The following is a 20,057-nucleotide window of genomic DNA, read 5'->3' as shown; positions in this document are numbered from 1 at the left end:
ATCTTACTGAGGATTTAAATAAACAAAATTAATAATGTTATATTGCATCATTGTATACTATCATATGTTAAAAAAATGATTTATATATATATTAGTCTTAGTAATTAAATTTTAACATCATAATATTTAACTATATAATAAATTAATTGATTTTCATTTAATTACTTACACTTTTAAAAATGTGACTATTATGCTTAAATTAAAAAATTAACATTCTATACATCTTGATCAAGTAGTTTTGTTTTAAAATCTTACACAATTAATTTAACTGTTCAATATATATTCAACATATATATATATATATATATATATATATATATTCAATACTAACAGGTTGTGTAATTTTTTTTACAAGAAATAGCAAAACTTTGTCTGGGTATAAAGCGCAAACAATACAGGACAAAATCAACAAACATAATATTTATAAATTTTTAAGTTAGGTGAAAAACTGAAAACAAAGTTTTTACTACTAAATAAAAGAAAAATTGAAAAATTATATTAACTTTGTATCGAATATTATGTCCAGTTATAGATTATATAAAAATACTAAATTATTTATGTATAAAATATTTAATATATACCTATATTTTAAATAGGTTTATAGTCATCTATTTATCTGATATTAATACTTAAATGTTATGTTCTGACTGATATACATATTTTATGTTGTTAAATTATTTATTTACTGTATACTTTTGTATTCTTCAAAATATAGCAATATTTTTATATAAATATTTTTGAAATATCTGAATCTGATTATTTTTATTTATTTTTTAATAATAAAATATCATATTTTAAAGTATTTTTATGGAAAATAACGAATTTTGTTAAAATCAAAAATATTATGTATGTCATCATGATTGAAATTTCAAATGTTTATATAAATTGTAAACAAAAAACTTTTTAGAGATTATAACAACAATTGAAAACTTTGTATATGCCAAGCCAATTATTAAAAACTAAAATTTCAAACTTATATAATAACTAACAAATTTTAATTTTTAGAATTATCTTTAAAAATCAAGGATTTTTTAAAATATATCATATTAACATCAGTTATTTCTTATTTATACTATACATTATATTAAAAAAATCTCAGAAAAAAAATAGTTGTTTTTAACTTGTAATACTTATTAGTTGTTAGTTTGTTACCTAACATATTATCTATAATAATTTATTATAAATTATTAATATAGATATTTGTATTTATGTTTATTTCAATAGTAATAAACACATGTTTATAGGCATGTCAATACTGATAGTATAAATGTATAATGTTATCAAAAATAGTATTTAGTGGAATAAAATAAAAATATATATATTTTTTTAAATTGCCTTGTCTACCTATTTTATAAATTTTTTTTTTAATGAATAGCATGAATAATATTATGTTTTTTTTTGTAGTACGTTATGTATTATTCTAAAATATAAGCTAATCAAGGAAATTTACTATTAAATCTGTTAATTTGAATTTATTATTTTTACATGCCATTTAGATGAAGTATTGTTATAAATAGGGCTCGAAAGTTATAATTTAAAAGTTAAATATGTTTTAATCTTGTGTCGATTGAAATTTAAACATTTTGTAATTTCATAAACAAAATATTTGTTTTATTTTCACCTACTTGCTCTTATGTTGTATTTATTATATAAATATTATTAATTATATATTTTATCATAAATTAAATTATAATTTGCCGTGGTTAGTGCATTTTAATAACATCCAATATTTTTATCTATTGGTTATCATTACCCATTTATAAGTTCAAGGATGTGACAGAAATCTATTCAATGCTTTCATTTTTGTACTAGAATTCAATCATAATTTAAAACATTTAGTTATTTTATATTTTGTACTTTTCTAGTTTATTTAAGTTGTGTTATATCTAGGCACTTACACGGTATCCACACGGTACTTACTGCATGTATAATAAGATTTATAAAATTGAGTTGCATTAATTGTCCACATATTTAATATTTGCACCAAAGTTGGATTTACAAATTTATAGGATTTCTGATTCTATTGGAGTAATTATACTAATTAGAGATTATTAAAAACATTAATTGGTTGGTCATCTACCTATATACTAAACGAGTAGTATGTGAATTGACTAATATATTTCACAATATAATACTTACATATAGTATCTACTTACTAAATTCATTCTAAAACTCTCCCAGAGTTAAAAGTATTTTTCAAGTTCTACAACAGATAAAATTTCAATTATTAAGCAATAAAGACCAGTGCGGCTTAAAATAATTTTGGACTCTAGGCCAAATCATATTAATCTATTATATATTATCCATAAATTATAGCAGTAGTCCTGACTGCGCGGCTGTTTAACAAATATAATGTGGCCCTCATTAAAATTAAATTGTACATTCTAAAATCCAAAGTTCAAGAAAAAGATTTGTGTCATTCATGAACTTTTCCTATGATACCCTTTCATGACAAAATATGCTGTCTCATTTGTTATTTTATTACATATATATATTTTTTATTGTTATTTTTCACTAATGAACAGTTGTTCATTTTTATATTTTTTATAATTAATTATTATCATTGATAAGCATGAAGTAGGTGCCTATATAGTCCTATATTATTATTGACTAGTTTTTTTCAATCAAGCCATCCAAGTCCTTTTATGTATCCCTCCATCTATTGTGCTTATTGTAAAAAATATTGCATAATACAGATTGTACAAAATACAAATTAAAATTAAAATAATAAAAAAACCACCTTATTATATTCATGCCATTAAAATTTGTGTGATTAAGGAGACGAGATTGTCAAATGAATATATACGTGTAGTCACAAATCTCGACATCGTGTAATGCCAACATTTATGTTAAGGTGGCCTGCTTGCGTGTCATTAATACGGAGTAATATTTAGGCAATATGCAAACACTAGCCGCTGCCCATTGCATTCGAGTTTTTTTAGTGTCTATTGCTTTACTACTTACGTTTATATGATGGCATTAAAACGGTTTAAAAAATGTAAGTGGTTTTAAAAGTTAAAACGCTCGCACTATGTAGCTTGAGAATTTATAATCGATTTAAATTCAAACCGTTTTAACGCCATCGTATAAACGTAGTAAATAATGATTAGTGTGACTGTGATTGTACCGGGCTATGTATACAAGCGTTGCGCTTTTCCAAATGTCAACGGCACCGCCGACCAAAATTTTTTTCCAAAACACGCTTTACAGAAAAAAAAACTCATGTATATACATAATATAGAGTAGGTAGTTTGATTTGATTAATTTTTATTCTTTAGAATAAAAATAATTTTCTACAGGCTTTAGATTTTTAATTTCGTTGCTTAAACAAATACTATAAACAAAACATATTAGGTAATCTTGTGAAAGTTGGCCATATTCATAATCATAATCTACGGAAATAAAATGTTATTTTATTTGAAGTATAATTTTGAAAATACAAGTTCAATGTGCCGTTTTATAAGATTTTTTCTCTTTCAAAAACAAAAATGATCGAAATCGGATCACTTGAGGCGGGAGTGTTTTATTTTATTTAAAGCGTGTTTTTGAGAAAAAAAAATAGGTCAAGTGTAGGCCTCTTCAATGTAGTTATTATTTTGTAAATATTTTATTGAAACACACATTTTATTGATAACATGTATAGTGTGACAGACTAATTTTTAACAAAAACAAATTAAAAAAATTGTATTGGGGCCCGGGGGAGGGAGGCTTGCGAAATGTATGTGTTATATCGAAATTTTGTAATTTGTGCAACTAAATAAAATATTTATTCACACACTTATATATATATATATTACTTATTGATACCTATGTATTTTATTTATCGATCTGTAAATTAATTTCGTACGATTTATTTAAATAAACATATTAAAATGCACTTGAAGTAAAATAAAAACTGTAAGCTAATTGTATTTTGTAGGTATGTATAAAATATGCTGTATTATATGACTGAGTATAAATTAGTAATATTTCAGTTAGTGATTACAAAATATGCAAAATCAATAATATCATGATAAATTAGGTATTTATTTATTTATCAATATTGTCTAATTATTCATGTTATTTATTGACGTTTGTGTACCACAATTAAGTATAAATGATTTGAGCTCGGTAAATTTATAAGGTAAATTTAAATTTATGCAAATGTGATTTATCACATGTTTTGGCATAGTTTACAATGTTTACATACATATTTGAATGTATCTATTGCCTTATTGGTTGTGCAAAATACCCGGTGGTACCTAATGAATGTTTTTATACAATTGGTCATTTTATAATATAATACATTAAAAATTCAAATAATTATACACTTGCCAATGAGGGAACGCCTTTTTTCATTTAAAGGACTCTGCTTCTTAAAATTTCCTGGTAGGTCAAAGATCACCTATCCGCCCACGCACCTTAACGGTGACCACTTATAATTACATAGTATCTATTACTTATAATTATAGGTATGTAAGTGTGTTATTATTTGCTGCTAATTATTTATAGGTACTTATATAATACTTAATTATTTCATATCACAACAGTGTGTGCAAGCTATGATTTCAAAAATAATAATAATTTTTTTTTTTAGTTAACCCGCGGCAACAGGCCATTGGGTGCAGGGAGGGTACTGTAAGGTTTTTTAAGATGGGTTTGTTTTTTGGTACACATGTGTGCGTTTTTTTGGCGGAATTTCTAGCAGGCACCTGTAGGTTTCTGCCATGCCCTTGGGGGGGGGGGAGGGGGGCCTCTTTCTTCAGACAGCGTGAACTGCCCGCGTCGCAACCGACGCCTAAATCCGCCTGGCCATTACACCCCCCCCCCCCCCCCCCCCCCCCGAAATAATTATTCATAATCGATTTTTAACGATCTTGACGATTTCTTTATCTGAACACTAAATCGTGAAGACCGGTAGGTACATATTTTAAACGATACGTTATTTTTTGGCGCTGCTACCCTGCTACCCATATTACGCACCTCCATAGATTATAATCATTATATTAAAACAGTGGTTTCCAAACTTTTTTTTTGCAGTGCTCTTTTTTGAAAAAAAAAGATGCCCTTCTGTGAATAACATGAGAAACATACATATTTAATTAAGGCTAATAATTGGTAATTATTCTCATTGATAATAATTTTTGATAATTTTCTTGAACGTAAAAGTAATACATTATTTAATTATTATACTATTATAAGAAATTATGAAAATCATTTTTAGACGAAAACAATTATTTTAGACGCGAATATTGTAACATTTTAACATATGACATGTATTAAATGGCTGCTGATATTTGCAAAGTTTGACATTTCAAGTTGTACCTATTATTGAAGACCGAGGTTGGAGGTCAGGGTTCTAGGTAGTTGCATTATTTGGTTTTAATTGTAGTATAACAAGAAAATAGTTACTAGAAATTTTATAAAATTCAATTCGAAATAAACAAAAATAAAATTATTCCAATATATTGGAAATGATTTCTTATAAGCTGCGGTGCTCATGGAAAGTGCTAGTGGTGCCCTTAGGTGCCATATAATGTTAACGACTAACATATTATATATCAAGCCACGTATTTTCAGTTTTTTAATTGTTTGTGCCAACATTTCTGAAGGTCTACGTTTAAAAAAAAACATAAAAATAGGCTATGAAATAGGTAATTTATAACTTATAAGGTATTTGATAAAGTAATACATAGTTAGGTCTCGGCACTTATTATTGAATTGATTTTTTTTCTAATAACCTGAACAAATGACAATTAAAATATATAAACATGTTTCAAATTGTAATAAATTTGAAGACATTAAACAAAAAATTGAAATAAACATTTTTTACAAAATATGAAGATAAAAATTGTACTATAAAATTTTTAAGTTATAGCTAAGGACCGTAAAATATTTAATCATTTTGTACTAGCTATAATTCTTTTTTGATTGAAAATCATTTTATTCATAGTAAAATATTTTACAAGGAACTTTCTGTTACTGGGTTATCACAAATTTATAATTACATGCCTGCAGTGCTCACACGTCAGTTCTGATCTTTCAGAACCGTGTTATTATTAATTAATCAACACATTTTAACTACAACACGGTTTACAATTACGTAAAATTTACTTTTTAATTTTAAATTCTTGATGGAGCTATGAATTTATTGGTTATACGATAATGTGTGTTTTATTTTCTATCTGTAGTCATCATCACCTTTTAGGGCAATGAAAATTCATCGTATATTATATTTCAGAAGGACATTTTTTTGGAAGGTAAGTGAATTTAGTTGATACTATTTGAAGAGTTAACAATAAAAACTTCTTAGTAGTTCTCAAAAACGGCGGGACAAACAATAAACGAATTAAGAAAAAAACGAGAATTTTTTGGGGAGTGACAAATTGCAGTCGGTTTAAGCAGACTGCGTAACAATTCTCCGTAAGCACAACTTTGCGGGTAAAACTTTTTACATCTCCAGCCAGTAAAAGTAGACTCCAAAATAGCCCCAATTATAATATATATAAGTTATGTATTCAATATCATTGAAAACCCTGTATTTTATCATATGACTCAGTTATCATTAAATTGTTATCAAAAATTATCCAAATTACCTCCATAACTCACAAAGTATTAAGGTATTCCAAAGTTGTTTTATTTTACTAGGTATTACCTATAATCACTGTCCATTTACCATGTGGAGAAATCCAGTTGTAAGTACTGTCTCATTTTACCACATATGTTATGTATAGCAATGCACATGAACATATTGTTTTAATAAATTAACTCATATTGAAAAAAAAAAAAACATTATAACATCACCACTTTTTTTTACAGGTCAAGCGTTTTAGTTGTTTTAAGTTATTTTTTGATGTTCTCACTAGTTACCAAAAGTATAGAGAACAAACTACACAGATAAAGTGTAAATATATCTACCTAATAGACATATATATATGTGTATATTAGGCATTGACGTTCGTTTTAATAATCAAGCCACGTTTAAAATCGTTTCACAAATTATTTTATAATAATAGTATTTTTTTAGTAGTTTCTCGAACGTAACATTTACAGCTTATCTATACATTCTAGTCGTTCTCTACAATATTTATATTTTATATTGGTTATTTTTTGTAAATAATTTAGAAGATACAATAATTTGAATTTGCCTGCATTGTAACCTGTAGGTTGTCATAGAATTAGGGGAATTTAAAATATTTGTAATTTTTTCCGTTGATCATTTGATAAAATTTGCAATTGAAGTTTAATTATATTATAAAAATGCTACATTGTGACTATATTTTTATTTTATTTGAAAACGTACGTTTTGAAGAATATCGAAAGCTGATTAGTTTGACCTAAATCAATGGTTCATATATTCATCCATTATAAAAATAATGATTTATTATGACCCATCATTGGACGATAGGAAATTCAAAATAAATCTATTATAATATTTTATGTTTTATAATTGGTTTATAATAATTTAGTATATACCTACAATAGGCTTGCGTGGTGAATATAAAATTGTATATCTTATTTTGTATAGGTTCCTATATATTTAAGTATTATACCTACGTACAGTATTTTATTCATTAATACATTTAATTTATATATATATATATATAATTAATTATTTAATTATTAATTTTTTTTTTTAAAGCATTTTAATACATTTTTTATAATTCTAATACTTAACGATTGTTTTGACCTAAAATCGTTTATATACTTTTTTTAAGTATAATATTACGGTTTTTTATGAACAAAATAATTTGCATACTTGATATTCTTATTTTTTTATGAATAACGACACAAATCTCCAATACAATTATATAACTACTTAATATGTTATATATTATTTTGTTCAGTATTATTAAATTTTTATTTTAGCGTTTAAATGGCTGATGATATTAATATTTAAAAATTAAAATATTACAGTGCTGACTATACTGAGGCATCAGTTGTATAAAAATAGGTACATTGTCAAGATTATTTAATTACTGTGTACTGTGTAATTATTTACTATAGATGCATAAATTATTGAGATCTATTTAATGAGTCTGAATATTATAAGCTTCTTATACATAACATTATTAATTAATAATAATTTTGTCTATACCTGCATAAAATATAATAAAACGTGTATCTACTCATATTTTGTATATATTAGGGATGGGTCACGGTCGGTTCCGGTTCTCGATTCTTCTTGTATAAATATTCGTCAGTGCCGGTAATTTTTTTTTTTTTTTGTGGCCATACAGGTTTTTGTGATTTCTGTTTAATCAAACGAAAATTATAATCACTATAAACATCAATATTTCGTATAGACGCTAGTACGTTTCACCGACTTACATGTACCTAATCGATTTTAGGATCGCATAATTTGTGACATCAACCTTCCTATTTTTTTTACCTGAAAAATTTAAATTCTGTGGTAGTTAACTTATCAGTACTTTACTAATTACATTTACGATATTGCTTTATATACTTTTACTTATATACAAGTCGACTGTTTAATAATCTCAACTTTCACCTAGGTACATTAAATTAAAAAGTTTTTATGAACCAAATAATTTGATAAATTTTTCATGAATATTTAAACAGGAAAATAATTTTTTTTTTTAAGAAAAATGCTATTATATGAATATTACCATGCTGAAATAATTCGTCATGTCCATGCAGCAGCTTATCACTACAAATAAAAGTATATTAAAAAAATATTTATCAAAAAGATTATTTTTAATCACCTCCTCGTGGAATATTCAAGAGTAACGGGTAATTCTTAATGTTTCTTAAATTTAATTTAATTCAAATAAAATTAGCTACAATCGAATTCGGATTGTTGGTGTTCAACATTTATTCTTTTGATGGAATTTACATTCAAAAATGAGGAAATCGATGGAATTTGCATGGGTATTTTATTGTTGGTTTAATTATTTATAATTTAACGTTTTTCAAAGTTGTTTCAAATCACAGTATAAACCACTGATATGACGTTTAGACATTTTTTTGTTCAATAGTAATCGAGTAACTCAAACACTGGTCTGTCTAGTATTCTAATTATTGAATCCTTCAATCACATTTAATTATATCACATGCTTTGAATAACTTGATTTGTGTGTAGTATCACCAGTTTGGCGTCAAACTGTCTGTATGGATCGTTTCAGAAATAAAATGTATCATTACGAAACAAATAAATAAAATCACTATTTATTGACGTGACTATACATTATAGTTGCCATTATTACGTCACGTCAGACTAACGTGAAATAATCAATAAATATTAGATGTACCTAATGTACGTATTTAAATAAATTATTAAATAAATAATTTACTTAACGATAAATTTTATTAAATATAATACTACAAACTTAGCAATAATAATTTAGAAACGTTTTTAAATTATAAGGGCTTTTAATTATTACAACTTAATTTTCGTTTAATACACATAGAACCGGTTTTGTATTAGGAGTGAACCTAAACACATTTAAACTAGAATTCATTGGCGCAAATAGGCGGGGGTTTGGATGGGACTTAGTCCCCCCCCAATTCAAAAGTCAGTAATTAGTACTGAGCATATATAATTTTTAGAAAATATTATAGGAGTGGCTTTAGTCCTCCCAAAATAATTTTTTAATTTGTACCTATGCCAGAATTCATATCAATTTTCTTAAACAAATCCCTGGCTATATAATAATATATAGTATATACCTAGTAGGTATCTGATAATTTTATATATTTATAAAATAGGTATACTATACAATATAAATCATAAATAAATATATATGTATTATTATGATAATTCGTTCAAGCTTTAAAAAATTTTTTTTGAAAAGATTTATCATAAACGCATACCTAATTAAATGTTATTACTAACTTGAGGAAAATATAGTATCTCTGACCTATGCAGGTATATTATAGTTAACCACCAAATATGTTACAATAGTTTTAAACTTACCTACATTCGGTCATTAAATACATAAAATAATATGTATCATGTTCATTGTTAATACACAATTACCTATGTTGAATTTGAGTGTGTTAAATTTATTATTAAACTTATTGACATGCATATTGTGTCTAACTAATTCGTTTTTTTTCCAACAATCAAAATTATAGACATGTAATATTTTTTATCGATTCTAAGCTCGGCATAGTATGGCCATTAGCTAGCTGTTTGTAGGGGGAACGGTTGGTTTGGGACACGTATTGTATGTTTGGCGAGGATTTTGTTGCTAAAAATCCTATTTGGGAGTTAGCAACACACACACATATACATTATATATATATATATATAGTTTTGTTAGTCAGCCTCTTTTAGAAATTTAAATTTTTATTTTTATACTCGTCACCTCCCTACATTTTGCTAACTTCTTGGATACATATTTTTTTTTTTTTTAACATGGAAATACGACACTAAATAATATTCTTAAGAAGAATAGGTACTAAATCTATTGAGAATTGGACATATGCGACTTACGGGTTACCTAATGACAAAGAAAGAACCTCCTCCCATATTCGAAGTCTGCGGTGTCCAACTAACTATATAAAACACATAATAACTGAATGTCATAAACACGAGCAACATTGACTAATCATCGGGCTAGATAGCATGGACGTTGCACTAGGACTAAACATCGAGGAAAATCGAAAGATGATGCAATTTTTTAAAGCAACAGGTCTCTACAATTTAATTTAAAAATATGTAAATTATCTGTATATACAATGTGACCTCTTTTTTTTATCTTTAATTTTGTACTCTGAAAAAAATATTTATTAAAACTGTAAACACCTACCATACTTAAATTGTAACTAATGGCCATAACTGCCGAGTTTTTATTTGATCAATAAAAAAATAAATATTTTTATACAATAGAGAAATATGATTACATATGTATAAATAAAAAGTCTACTGCTGTCACTTACAAATTACAATCATATTATTTGGCTAGCATGCCCTTTTCCCAAGGCGTCTCACATGCTTTAATAATTGTTGTATATTACGCATTGGTCATTTGTCATGCCAAAATTGCAGTGTATAGTGTATTTAGATAGGTACCTTTATGTTGTTATCAAATTATTATTAATAAATAACAAATCAATAGAATAATATCATTATACATTCTACGCCATACAATTGTATTCGATTAGTTAGTGTATCGAAAAATATATTATGCCGTGTAGATTTAAAAAGAATTAATTTAAAATGAATGAATTTTTAATGAGTAGAGGCTATAAATGTATTTGTTTTGAAATTATGTTAGTTTGTTGTAGCTGTCAGGAGTAATGAAAAATGATTCAATGTTGAACTTCGTCTGTGTTTTATAATAGCGAGTCGGATTCAGTTTGTGTTTTGGGAGAATAAAAAAGTAGGCAGTAGTGGTAGGACCTTACTTTTTTAAGTAATTGGAAAAAAAATACGAAAATCGTCGATAAACTAGTCTTTGACAAAAATTTATTTTTTATTTTTATTGTTAAAATTAATATTCGAGGGACTTGAAACTTTCGTCCCAGATTCATATTAATGTTTATTATAAATGATACAATTTTCAAAATATATTAGTTCATAAATTATTTTATTATGAACAAAAATAGCTGAAAATTTAATTCGGCGTTACTCAAGATCTTCTTACTAAAGAAATTAAAAAATATTGAAAATAATTGGCTTTTTTTAGGCATTCGTCTAGCAGGTGATCTATGGCCTCTTTTTAGGTGTATCAGGTGATCTACTATATTATACAACTATACAAGGAGACAGGAGTAGTTGGTCATCTACAATTATTATTACCTATTATTATATTATAATAATATACTAGGTGGTGGAGTGGCCGAGCGGACTAAGACGTCGGTTGCGACGCACGCAGTCGCCGGTTCGAATTTCGGTCACGGGCGGCATCGCTCTTTGGGCATTTCGCGATGTCTGGAGAGAGAGGCCGCCGGCCCCCAACCGGGCATGGCAGAAACCCACAGGTGCCCATTCAAAATTCTGCCAAATACCCACGATATAAAACCTTACAGTACCTTCCCCTACAGTTCCCCAGGCTAATGACCTCAGTTGTCGAAGCCCTAAAAAAAAAAAAAAATATTATACTATTATTATACGCACATTATCGCAGACTGCAGTGGGACAATATTCCGACAACGATTAATGACATTTTTTATAATATAACTACGAGTCATAAGCAAAGTTGTTGGATAGGTTAGTTTCAAATTGTTCGTTGGTCGGAGTTTGTCTGTAATGCGTGCGTCTGAATTTTATAAAATAATTGTTGATGAAAAATCAACTGTACATTTTTTACAACTTCACAATTTACTTCCAAATGACAGTGAAACGCCAAATTGTAATAAATGTGATCTTGAAACAAACATTGTGATCAGAAAAAACGACTGGCTTTTGGTGAACAAAATACTTTTTTAACATTTTTAAATGATACTAAAAATGTTCACTGTAATTGAAATTATTATTATATTTGGTTTATTATTTTTTATTTTTATATTTGACAAATATTTGTATATGACGTACTCGTAGTAAAAAATATAATGTGCTTTATACTATTAAAACGTATAGATCACTTGTTCTGAATTCGCAGATCACTCCTCCCCCCCCCCCCACGGTAGATAATTTGCTACACGAACGCCTAGGTATACCTAGCTATTACTTATTAAATTACGCTGTTTTTTTAAATTAACCTCAGGGACTTAAGACTTTTTGCTATCACGCAAATTTTTAATTTCTATACACAATGTTTTTTTTTTTAGTTTTTAGACTAATCTTAGGCCGTTTACATAAACCATGAACTTATTTACATCGTTCTACGGTACGCATAGTAATAACTAGGGCTCGGATGTTGTTGCACTAAAAACGATATAAAATTGATTGCATTATTGCTGTGAAAAATACCCAAAATTGCACTTAAAAATTTTATATATTAATTGGTTCTCGTTTGAAATAAATTTATAACTTACTTAGCAACGAATCCGAACAATAGAAAAAAAATTGCAGATGCAACAACATCCGAGCCCTAGTAATAACTTACGCATGAGGACGCCATATAGGAATTTGTTGTCTCCATTTTACAAACGTACAACATATTATGTTATATCTACGTTCACAATAATGCATACTACTCTGTAATATTTTCTAAGATTAGAGTGAATTTACCTCTTGTAAAATTTAAAGACAAGAATATTATCCAGAGAATTTTGGAGGATTTTATTTATATTATAATTTTTAAGTAAGTTATGACCATATTTAAACTGTTTTTTTTTTGTACACTTCAAAACGTATAAGAGGCAGGCGCCGAACCAGCCCAAGATTACGGGGGGGGGGGGGGGGGGAAATATTTTACATACAAAATAAAAATATAATATGTGGGAAAGCGCACATATTTGTGTTCAAAAATAACTTACACGAAACAGTTATGGTTAATACAACTTTATAATCAATAATTATTATTTAGTATTTGAAATAAAACTATACTATAACTTTACAAGATTACAACTGTATATTATAAGAATAATATATAAATATAATATATTATTATGTATACAATGATTGTCGTGGTCGCCGTCATTGACAGTTTTCTGGGAAAAAATAACCATTACTTTGTTAAAAATGAACGAAAATAAAATCCGAATACACCGTTGAAAAGAAGACGTTTCACGGAATAACCACGTATATAAACGGAAGAATTGCTCTGATAACCGAGTAAATTATAAGACCAAAAACGTATTAAAATTAGTTTTAAATCTTTTTACTGGGCATTTTTCCTAAACAAAACACAGCTTATGGGGGAGGCGCCGCCCCCCCCTCCGTCCCCCTACTGAATCTGCGCCTAATAAGAGGTGATCTCACTCTAATTTTAGAAATCACAGAATAAAATGTATTATTGTGAACGTAAAATTTGCAATGTTGTACGTTTAAGACGGAGAAAACAAACGCCCGTGAGGAGTCCTCTTATAGTCTTAATTAATACACATAAATTATTAACAATTATATATTATATTATAATATTTCCAAAAAATTAGGACTATGTACCCATTTCAACATATTAGTAAAACTCTAATAGAAAAATTAATCAATTATACTAGGACTAGGAACCTACTGAATGTCTGAATATATATATAACTTATAAAATAAAATAATTTTAAGTATGCCATTATGTTTTAACACATCCATTTCAAAACTATATTATAGTCTCGATGAAGAAGCACACTTGAAATCTAACGCGGAGTGATCACCTCGATTTTTTGAAGTTTTACTCTATTTAAAACAACATTAATAATGGAAAGACATTTTAATCAAATGAAAAATAAATGTTATAGTAAGTTCGTCTAGTGTAGATACCTTTATCAATTATTATTCGTTGAACTATTTCAGTGTTTGGCCGAGTGTGATTATATAATTTATGCTCATTCCGGTCACATTTATTACGAAATTTTATGATATTCAATGGAAATATTGTACAACTTAAACGTATAAAACGTTATATTTGTTTATGATTAATTGATTACAATAATATAATATACATATATTATAATATTTGTTAAATAAAAAAAAAAATCTGATTTGAAAAACAAATTATTAGTAAAGAAAAAGATGTACATTCAATAATATGATAATATTATACTCTATAATATATAACAACAACTTGAAACTTCCTGTGAAATGTCTTGATCAGAATACGAACTTGGACGAAAGTACTAGGTATTAATAATAAAAATGACATTATCTTGAATACATTTACACGAAAAAACAGAACTTGTATTTATCTCTTTAACATAATATACTTACAAATTTATTGAAATTGAATTTTTATTACATATAAAAACAGTTTTTATAATGTAAATAGGTACTTAATTTGATTAAAAATGCACATACAGCCAAGACTAGAGAAAGAGTAATATTATTATCATACATAATATTATATTACATTGGTATAAAAAACGGGATGGCTTACGGCATCTCCGGGTTACATGAATATTAAAATTAAAATACAATTTATAAACATATTAGTTTATTACATTATATAATAAGTAAGACAAATCGAATATTAAACAAATAATAAACTGATCTATGACATACCGTGGCACCTATCTATACAGGAGAATTTTTAGTCAGGGAAAAGTCAAAAATTTGGTGGCTTAAATCCATCAATCTGAAATCTGCAATCTGCACGTCTTAAGTATAAGGACAATGCATCAAAAGCGAGAAGCGACAACTTGTAAAAAGATGCATTGGTCAATCAATAAAATATCTTTTAAAGTAGATGCTGACACATCGTTTCTATTTAGAACCAATGGTTTTCATATAAAATTATTTATTATTTAACTCAAATTTAACAAAATCATTTCATTTACGTACTCAATGATAAGGCACAGTCGATACTTATTGTACAACAGATTGTCTTCCTCGTGTTTATTATTGTTAGTGATTTAATTGAAAAAAAATTATTTTATTAGAAATTTGTAATGCATTTTAGACGTTTGATGATATTTCCCCGTCGGTGTACCTATACATTTTGCTTAAACAAAACCCATAAATTATCATTGAATTAGCTTCAGGCGGTAAAGGGTATACGAGACTATGGAGAAATTTTCAATTGGCTTTACTCGTATATTATTTTAATAGACAATCCAACATTCTGTAGTCAGGCACACATTTTACAATGTATCGTTGCACACTGTGTATGCAGAGGAATACTATTATAATTTCTAACATTTTTTTGATCTTTCTTGTTACTACTTACTTTACAAGGGAATTCAACGCTGTCCAATCGTTTAATGGAACGAAAATGAGAATGTTTATTGTGTAGTTTTATGAAATTTTAGTGGTACACAGCTAGGTACTGTGTAGTGTGTACTAGACCAGGTATGATGTAGATGCATGCCTCTATAATACATTTTATTCGACGAGTAGGTAAGTCAATAAGCCGGTTTTAGGGCAGTTGACCTATTACAGTGTATGTACTATTAACACAGCTGATATGCGTAGATCTCTAAAATTGGAAAGTGTTTTCTAGTTCGATTCAATACACTGTCCCGGTGCTTTATTAGATCCTCGTACACTGTTTGAAGAGTGCAAACGAAACTGATACGACAGACGACAATGATATAATGCAGAGAGCTCTAAAAAAAAATAAAAATTCTGTCAACAATAATACGTTCTAGATAGACACCTACGTGATGCTTTTGTGATCATTATTATGATTTTTGTCCATGAATTGCTATTATTAATATTATTATTATTATTATATATATTTTTTATTATTAAAGCACACACACAAATAATAGGATGAAGAATTCTGTTTTCGTTTCGTGTTTTGTGAATATTTAATATATAACTCCTGAAAAATGTTTAGTTGGTATTTATTTTTTTGCATTGTACATTATTACATTAATCTTATTAGTTTGCTATTTCTAGACTCACATACATGTTTTGCAATTTTTGAATCTATTTTTTTGTCGGTATAAACTTTAAACTAACATTATAATTTTATTGTATTTGTATTTATGTAATTTATAGAATAATTATTTTAAGTGATCTGTTAGAATGCGGGCATCGGGTAAATATTAAGATTAATTTTGAGGATAATATATTAACGAATTATAAGATAATGTTATACGGTATAGTAACTTAATATAATTCATATTAACTTCACACCTATATAACCAGTAACCACTGATCGTTTTAAAATTTATCATTGATAATTTATTGTATTAACATTACTTTTTCTGTAAAACTTGTTTTAGTATACAAACGTTTATTAATTTTGAATATCTTATATTTAAAAAAAAAATTTATTTATTTCGCGTTTAAAATTTATTAAAATATTACATTTATTACAGAAAACCCATATTCACATAATCAGATTTAGTTATTTATAGAAAATTACTGTAACTGATTATGACATAATAAAATATTATACTTTAGTAATAAATCATAATTATTAATATAAAATTAATGTATTTATCTTCTATTTAAAGTATATATTATGATTATTGATTATTATCAACATTCGCCAAATACATTTCGTGAATGTTTAGACAATCGCTTGTCCGACCCATTCATTATTATTTTATACGATATTTTCGGTAATTTAATAATGATATTTGAGAATTTCAAACATATGTGTATAAGCAAAAATTGATAAAACAACAACATTTCGATATTCTATAGAAACATTAACTTAGACAGATTACTTTTAAAAAGCATTTGGAACAAATTATTCTCGAATACTTATGAAAAATAGTACTCGGAACATGTATTTAAATATTTTATAAAAATAGTATTCATAAATTTCTCTTAATTTTCAAAAAGAAAAATATTAGTTATACTTTAGATAAATAATTAGGTATTCTACAAAATTATGGAGTCATGGTCTATCTGATTATCCTCGATAATTTTTAAAAATCAAACTAATAGAGTAATCAAAATGTTGCTTTAGAAATTAGAAATTATTTAAACGTGTCTAAGTGTATTTATATTAATTGTACTGGTTCAACTAATTGATATTTATACCTAATATATATTTCAATACAAAAATTAAACTTTAAATTATTGCGTATTATCTATATTAGTTTTAAACTTTTAGGTATTTAACAATTAGCTAATTCAAAGTAAAACTCGACAGTAAATATTTCCAATCAATTTAAATCACATCATATAATTATCCATAGTATTTGATTAAAAATCTGTTAACCAAAAATGAACATTAATTTTATGTGTTGCGTATTAAAACTAAATTGTTTATTTTTTTGATTTAAGTTAACTTAATTATATGCATACATTTGGAAACTATAATATTAATCATGATTATTCCCAATACTTAATATATAATAATAATAATAATAATTAATAAGACAAAAAAAACTTTGCGGTAGCAACTAGTGAGTATCTCTCTTGTTATTAAATAGGTACCCAAATATATTTTACAGTGAAGGATTATTTGAAATTCGATGAATAATAATTTATACACATAATTTTTAAAATGGCTGAATTGGTATCATTTGAGCACCACTACGCTATTTACAGAGTGGGCCAAAAGAATAGCGTCAAAAATATATAGACAATAGACATAACACTATTTTTGGCTATATTTCCGTGACCCTCATCCCTGTACATATCGTAGATCTACTCGCTGTAGAATTATACATAACAGACAACCGATTTATAAATTATTATCTATACAATCTATAGAGATAAGCAATTTACAATGAGGCTTAATTTGAGTATAGGATACAAAACATGGTAGGTAGAAAAATAATATTATGTCTTGAAATCGTTATCACCAAGCACAGAATTTGTCATACCAAAATGAAACACGAGTTTCTAATGGCCAGAGAAGATGATCCAATATGGGTCCAGATAAATATCAAACACATTTTCACTAAATGTCGTGTCAGATCATAGAAAATACTATACTTCCGGATTCACTCTCGACAGCACTCAACCAGGGTCTCGCAAATCATGTGTCACGTCAATAAAATTCATCATTACCTCCACAATCTTCTCAACACGATTTAACATTACTGTATCATTGTAATTTCAACTAGTATTTAAGTGTACTTCTTGTTCTATAACCTTTTTGTATATGTTTCACGGTATAGAAGATAACAAGTAGGGAAAGCTAATACGAATTACGTTGTTCGCTGGATGCATACTTTTTTATCTCATCATTTTTGCTGGCAGACCGTATCTGTTATCGTTTTATCAATTACCGATTTTAGCTATGATTTTTTCATAGTTTATATGAAATTTAATAGGTACAATTTATAATTTCAAATTGCATTTTAAACGAATGTTAAATTAATAATAATTAAGCTTAAATAAGATTGATTAAGCAATATGCCAATATAGGAGTGACAGTATATGAGGTAACCACAAACAATTTAATAGTTTTACAATTACAATTAATATGTTTATTCAAGTATCTTTAGTTATTTAAGTTTAATAAATAATAACAAAAAAAATACATTATTGTTTATGTACCTACACAAAATCTTAATGTTCCCATATTATTAGTTTTCTTTTATTTGCAGCTATTTACAGCACACACGTTTCCTTTGTATGAAGACATATTTTTAATTTATATATTATTACTTCAATAAATCAATATATATAAATTGAAAATTTATAATAACTATTAGGTATTCATATTAATCGATACAATATGCATACTGTTTTTATATTATTATTAATATAATAATATATGAATGTATATTGCATACAATATACATTATTATCATTCCCTCACAACATTAGGTGTATTATTTATAAATAGAATTTTTAATTTAGATCTTACTAAAGGGAATGGAAGATAAGCTATTTTCAATACCATGACCGTGTATAATATGTAAAATATTAAATAATAAAACATTATGTACTAAATAATGTAATGCTCCAAATTTTTCAGTTTAACCCAGTAGCCCACCAATTATTTATTTTTAAATTATCAAAACTACGGTCTGCCAGCTCTGTTTGCTGATAAAATAGTTGCAATTAGTGATTATGCTTGTTCTCCTTCATGTTATCTTCTATACCGTGATATGTTCATAATTTTCACTCAATGGGAAATGGCCGATGGATTTAATCAATAATAAAAAAAAAAAAAAATAATAATTATGTTATTACTTATATTATGATTTATGTTGTATAAATGATAAAAATGTAAAACATGTTTTCAATAGTCAGGTACATAATGAATTAAGCGGTAATGAGTGTAGCGTTATATTTGAAATTGTGAATTATAAGATATTAGTTAATTTTAACATTTGTCATGCAAAACATAACATACTTATAAGATATTAAAATAAAACTCTACAAATATTATTTAATAATTACTATTGTAAATTTATAGTAATATTATGTAATTACCTAAACAACTAGGACTTATTTTATATAAAACGGCAATATATAAAGGATTTTCATCCTCAGCTGCATAATACATAAAGTTTATTAACTCAGAAACCACTCTTTTAAATTTCGAATTACCTAGATGCAATTTCGAACATTTAAAAATAATGTTAAATAACATTTACAGTAAAAATTGTGTTTTTCATTCAAACATTTTGCATAGCTACATGGTACTCGCGAGTTA

This window comes from Diuraphis noxia, unplaced genomic scaffold, assembly GCF_037042655.1.
Source record: "Diuraphis noxia isolate RWA-SAM2 unplaced genomic scaffold, SU_Dnox_SAM2 contig0001, whole genome shotgun sequence".
NCBI classification, from domain to species: domain Eukaryota; kingdom Metazoa; phylum Arthropoda; class Insecta; order Hemiptera; family Aphididae; genus Diuraphis; species Diuraphis noxia.
Note: the sequence above shows the minus strand (reverse complement) of the source record.